We start from the raw sequence: 6,000 nt of genomic DNA on the forward strand, positions 1-6,000 counted from the left end.
GAGTCACTGATGTTGATATTCATTGCGTGTAGTTTTATTTCTGACTGGTTTTTTTAAGCTAATTGCAGCAGCGTGTCTAGTTGAGTGCAGTAAAATAGAATCTGCAATTCACAACTTTTAATTTCTCTTTCCCTCTTATCTTTTTAATTCACGTAGCAGTGTATGAAATCTTTTCCTGTATATTGCCTTTTTGCTGGAAAATGTTGTATGTTGAATAAAATTTTCTATAAAAATTCAGTTGTATTTATTTGCTTTGTGTACCCACAAAGTAGTAATGTTTTGCTTGGCTAGATTTGTTTTGGTTGAGTGTTTCAACCTGGAAAAATATGTTCGGATAGGTTTGCAGATTTTTCTGTAATGCTGAATATTATAAAAGTAGATTTAGACCAAAACATGGGCTCAAGCAGCATTTTATTTCTTAGATTATTTTAGTAATGGCATGGTGTCATGGATGTTGATATCTAGCAATGCTTCAACTGTTTTGCTACTTGTTACTACTTGCCAAACTCCTCATGCATGGTAATTCTACTGATTGACTTCAACTGTTTTATAACGCACGTTTTCTTGCACAGTTCTCCATGTACACTTGTTTTTCAAACAACCAATTTAAATGTTGTTGAGGTTGTAAGATCTTGGCAGTACTGTTTGCTTTTTGTTTTTAGATTGGTGCTCAATCTTGAGAGTTGCTAATTGTGGACTGGCATTTTGTGCCTTTCAACTTGCGGTTTACTTATTAACTCTAGAGGTACAAGTGTTTTATTCTTACTGTGTGTCCAAATGTTAGGTTTGCAAATAGCACACAGTAGCCTATGGGCTAGAGTAAGCAACTTCAAAAATCATTGCTGAGGTCAACCATAGAAGATAGCTGGCAAAGCAATACTTTCCTGATTTGGGATGTGCCCATTTATGTAGTGTTTTAACTGTCACAGTTTTATGTATCGTGTGCCATTCGAAACAAATTTGTATTGATCTCAGCTGTTCTCAAATGTCAAGTGAAAAATTAAGGATGTAAACACATTATAGAAAGATGGTGTCTCAAAATTTGACAATGAATACTGCAGCAGATCAGATGGCCTTTCACACTGGGTGAATAAAATTGGATAACTTGACAGATTTCTCCCTTGCATGCACACCAAATGCAATGAAGACTTGCCATTTTATCGGAAACACTACAGACTGAAATGTGTTGTGCTTTATTGTGGTTGTCATGATGTTGGAGTACGCTTTGTCTACCTATTTAGTCAGTGGCACGTGTTATCATCATCCTCAAAGAAACCTTACACCATTTTGTTATCTAGTTAAGATTTCCTGAAGCTTTCTCTGGCCGAAACTTATAATTTGCCTGCCATTGATTTATTTTTTGGATTAACTGACCAAACCCCCCTCGGCTTCAGCATTTCAGTGACTCCTATGGTTGGCCTCAGCAATGATTTTTGAAGTTTCTTACTCTATCTCATTAGCTACTGCGTGTTATTTACAATTTTGTTGCCTATCATCAGAAGATGTGAACCGTATTTCAGACTCCTGAAAAATGACCATGGTTCTATTTTATTGTCTTCTCTCCCTGAGAGATCGGTAACCCTAACCCTGGGGCAGAGCAGGGATGAAAAGAACTTTCTTGAGCAACTTGCATGTTATTCCGGAAGGAAAGTTGTAGTTAATTTACGTTAGTGTTTACTCCTGTTTGCTTATTGCCCCCAAACAAGCGGGGGTTACTAACCCATCTATGGAACTTTGCAATGCTTAGATGGTCACTTAAATCAGGCAGGTTTAAAGACCAAGTTGGCAGAAGGCATTATAATAAAGGCCGCCAGAGAGAAGACTTAAGTATTGAAATGTTTGGGCTGATGGCAGACAACTTTCATTAAAGGGTTCTTCATCTTGCATATATAATTCAATCAAGCTGAAAGAAAATTCTGGAACAGGATTTTTTTATTTAATGTAGTACAAAGTGTGTTTAAATTGGATTATGAAAGTGGCTGTGCATTGTACATGATAAATTGCACCAGTTCACATTTGATGGAAACTGGAATGTTTCAGCTGTTCTTAGCAGAGGACCTAGACAGCTGTTTGAATATTCTGTTTGGACACACAGTTGCTCAAGTGTGTGTATGTGTGAGATGGGGGACTTGGGGAGCTGTCACCTAAAGGGGGAACTCAGCAGTAAAGTGTATTTACCTTGAACTTGAAATGTATTTCCCGTTGAGTATAGAACAGTCGGCCATGATGAGGAAAATTAGAGAAGGGCAATTTAAAAACTTGGTGATAAAGATGGTTTTTAATTGGTTTTCAAAAGTGGTTAAGCAGGGCTGTTCAGGAAGGAACTTCCAAAGTGCAGAACTAAAATGCATAAACGGTCCTGCTGCCAAATAGTGAGATCGGTACATAATCCGTCACTACCTGTGCGAGAGATAACAGAAAGTTGCTAAACACCAAGGCGACTGGAGGGTTTTGAGCAAAGATGGCTGAACTCGTGCCTGTAAACGATCGCTGATTTATAGTATGTAGGCTTGGGAGAGATGTGTGGAGAAAGAGAAGAGGCTTGATATGCTTGAACCAGATTTAGTGAGAACCGTTTGTTGCCACCATGTGTGCTTGCATGGCTGACCTTTTGAGAATTAGGACACAAAAATGGTGACTGGAGATTCTCTGAATGTGGGCATCATAAAAGAGTCCACACACTCAACTGGCAGCTATGGTAACAGGCGGATGATGAGCTATGTGGGTGCAAAGAGAAATTAAGTGGCCTTTTCAATATGTGGGGGTTGTGATATTGGTGAGGAGAATTAATGTGGAGAACGTGGTTTGAGTTGAAGACATATTGGAAGGGGAACAGGTTTGGGGAAGTTCAAGAGCAAGTTGAAGATAACGGAGGTGTGAAGCATAAGAAAATCAGGTAGGGACTGAGAACAGTGAAGTGAGCATTTTAAATGGAAGCTAGCAAAGGGCACCAATGGTATCAGTATAACATTTGGCATAGTCTGGCAGACAAATAACCAAAACCATGCAGGTTCCGCCATTTGTTAAGAACATGGTATCTATAAATTAACAAGGCAGAACTTAATTGGAACTTTTTTATATTTTTGCATTTTAAAAAGCAATTTTTAAAAGTCCCGTTTGGAATTGGAACAGCCGATGTGATGAAGGTTATTCGTCTAGTGATTGTTTAGCTCGCACTGAACACATCGCAGATTGGTGCACATACACAGATTTTAGTACCCAAAGTAAAGCATTATGACTTTCAAATTGACATTCATGTAAATTAATAATGATGGTTCTTTTTGGCCAGTGAATGTGGCTGTCTACTTAAATATGAATGTTTTAAATGGTAATGGCTGTAATACTTTGTACTTTATCCGGATCATGTTTGAAGATTTCCTTCTATCTGCTGTTGACGACCAGTTTGCAAAGTTAGTTTTCTGCCCAGTTCATTTTCATCTCATCTAAACTTTATCAGCTTGAACTCTAGCATTCCCATTTCTATCTAATTAATTAATTAACCCACGCCTACCCCCAAATTTGGTGCAATCATATTTTGATGATTCCCTTTCTGCCTTAAACTTGATTAATTCATTGGGTGTGTCACTGGCCTGGCCAGTATTTGCCCATCCTTAAATGAAGGTAATGAGATGCCACCTTAGACCACTACCATCCATGTGCTGTTGCAGAACTAGCATTGCGATATAGTTCCCAGTATGGATGGTGTGCCTATGTTCTCATGTGCCTCCTGCTCATGTTCTCTTGTAGGTTAGGAAGGAACTTTGGTGGATTGCCGAAATGCATGTTGTAGATGGTACACACTGCAGTCATGGTGTGGTGATGATGGATGGAGTGAATGTTTTAAGTTGGTGAAGCTGAGTGGCTATGGCCTAATCACTTTTAGAAATGGAAAACAGACTGAGTCAGCACAGATCTCAGAAGAATAAACTTTGCTTAGCTAAAAGTTGATTTCCCTGATATAGCCATGCTTTAAGTTTCAACCCATATTGAGATTGCCAGATTATCCACATTCTAAGTTAGAGTATCTAATATAGAATGGCTTGTCTCTTTCCTGAAAATGGATGTTAAACTTTCCACAAGTTCTTTTACACATTGACAGGTCCCAAAAATATGCGCCCTTCTGTAATTAGCTGCCTGAGTCATGTGTGGCTCAGTTGGTATCATTCCTCTCTGACCCGCAAGGTTCATCGGTTAGCTCAGGTCTTGAGCATAAAAATCAAGGCTGATGCTTGTGTTCTGCACCATCTGACAGGTGAGGTGTGGAATAGGCATTTTCTACTCCTTCAGATGGACATAAACTCTCATGACACCATTTCATTGATCCGGTGAGTTATCCCCGGTGTTCTGGCTAAATTTATGCCTGAATTGACATAATAGCAGTCATTGTCACATGGCTGTTTCTGGAAACCGGCTGCTGTGTTTCCTATAGTTATACATTTCAATAAATACTTTGAAGTGTTCGCCAGCTGTGAAGATTACTATATAAACTCAAAGTCTTTTGTGCAGTATTTCCCAGCTAAAGTTGATGCCATCCAAGACGTGCCAACTCTCACCAAGTCCCAGTCCTTCATCAACCCTGTGCGTATTTGACTCCCAGTCGAGCACTGCTTCATTTTCAAAATTCCCCTAAATCCTGCCATGATGTTGCCCACCTCCACCCTAAAGCACCACCATCCTCTAATTTGCCTGCACTCCTCTAACTCTGTACCCGGGCATTCCTGATTTCAGTTGCTGCACCAATGGTGGCTGTGCGTTCGGTACCTAAGCTACAAAATGCCGTCCCTCAACCTCTGCCTTTCTACCTCTCCATTAAGATGCTCCTTAAACCTTACCTAATTTTACAAATGTTAGCCAACCACCCTTGATGATGCCGTCTTATCTTGCTTGATAACACTCCTATGAACTGCCTTTGGGGCATTTTATTGCATAGACGGTGCTATATGCAAATTCTCATTAAATACAGTGAACTTTTGATTATTTCCAATAGTAGCCATTCCGCATCTACTTGTAACTCCTGTGTTTCAACTTTGACCTTGGTTTTTGCTAATATTAAAATTAACCATCTTCGAGAAATAGTGGAAACAGGCCAGCTATATTCGCACCTTTGGGTGGTAGGAGAACATTTCTCATTGGCATGGGCTCTAGAGGGACAAGACCTACCCAACACGGTCGATCCTGACTGCGGAGGAATAATGGTGCACTACCAATATTCAATGTGCAAATTCATTCAAATGCAATTAGGATTCTTTCAGAAAATAACATGACATGCGGTATGGTATTCTTTGGAGAAACAGGTGATTTTGAATCTCGGTTCCTCAAGCTCTCCACCACACAGATTTCTTCTCCGTTGTGGATCTGTAGTAGATTAATGGAGATTGATCACTCACTGACCCTCGCTCGCATCCAACTTGTGGGCTGACTATTTCCATGTTGAAAAATACCTTTCTGCCGTTCCTTGCTTGAGCACAGACCTTTGGGCAATGGTGGTGTTGTGGTACTGTTCCTCGACCAATAAGGTCACCATAGTCCCAGGTGACCATCGGCTACTCCTGTTTGAAGGGGGAGCTGACTGATGGTGATTTAACCCGAGGATCACCACATCTCAGGCGAGGGGCAAGGTTGAGAAGGCGGGTCCTTCATAGATAACCTCAACCGGTACGGGAATTAACCCGGATTGTGGACCTCACTGCACCACAAACCAGCTGTCCAGCCACTGAGCTAAACCAGCTCCCTGGACTAATAAGCCAGTGTTAATACACTCGGAACATGGGTTTGAACCAACTCCGGCAAATTAGGTTCATGAGATAAATTAAAATGTGGAATGAAAAACTAATCTCGGTAATGATGTCTTGAAAGTCCCGTCGATTATTGTAAAAACTCATCCAATTCACTGATGTCCTTGGGGAAGGAAATCTGCTGTCCTAGTCATGGCTCCATGTAAATAATTCCAGACCCTCAGAAATCTGGTTCACTCTTTACTGCCTTCTGAAATGGGCAGAT

This window comes from Scyliorhinus canicula, chromosome 15 (assembly GCF_902713615.1).
Source record: "Scyliorhinus canicula chromosome 15, sScyCan1.1, whole genome shotgun sequence".
NCBI classification, from domain to species: domain Eukaryota; kingdom Metazoa; phylum Chordata; class Chondrichthyes; order Carcharhiniformes; family Scyliorhinidae; genus Scyliorhinus; species Scyliorhinus canicula.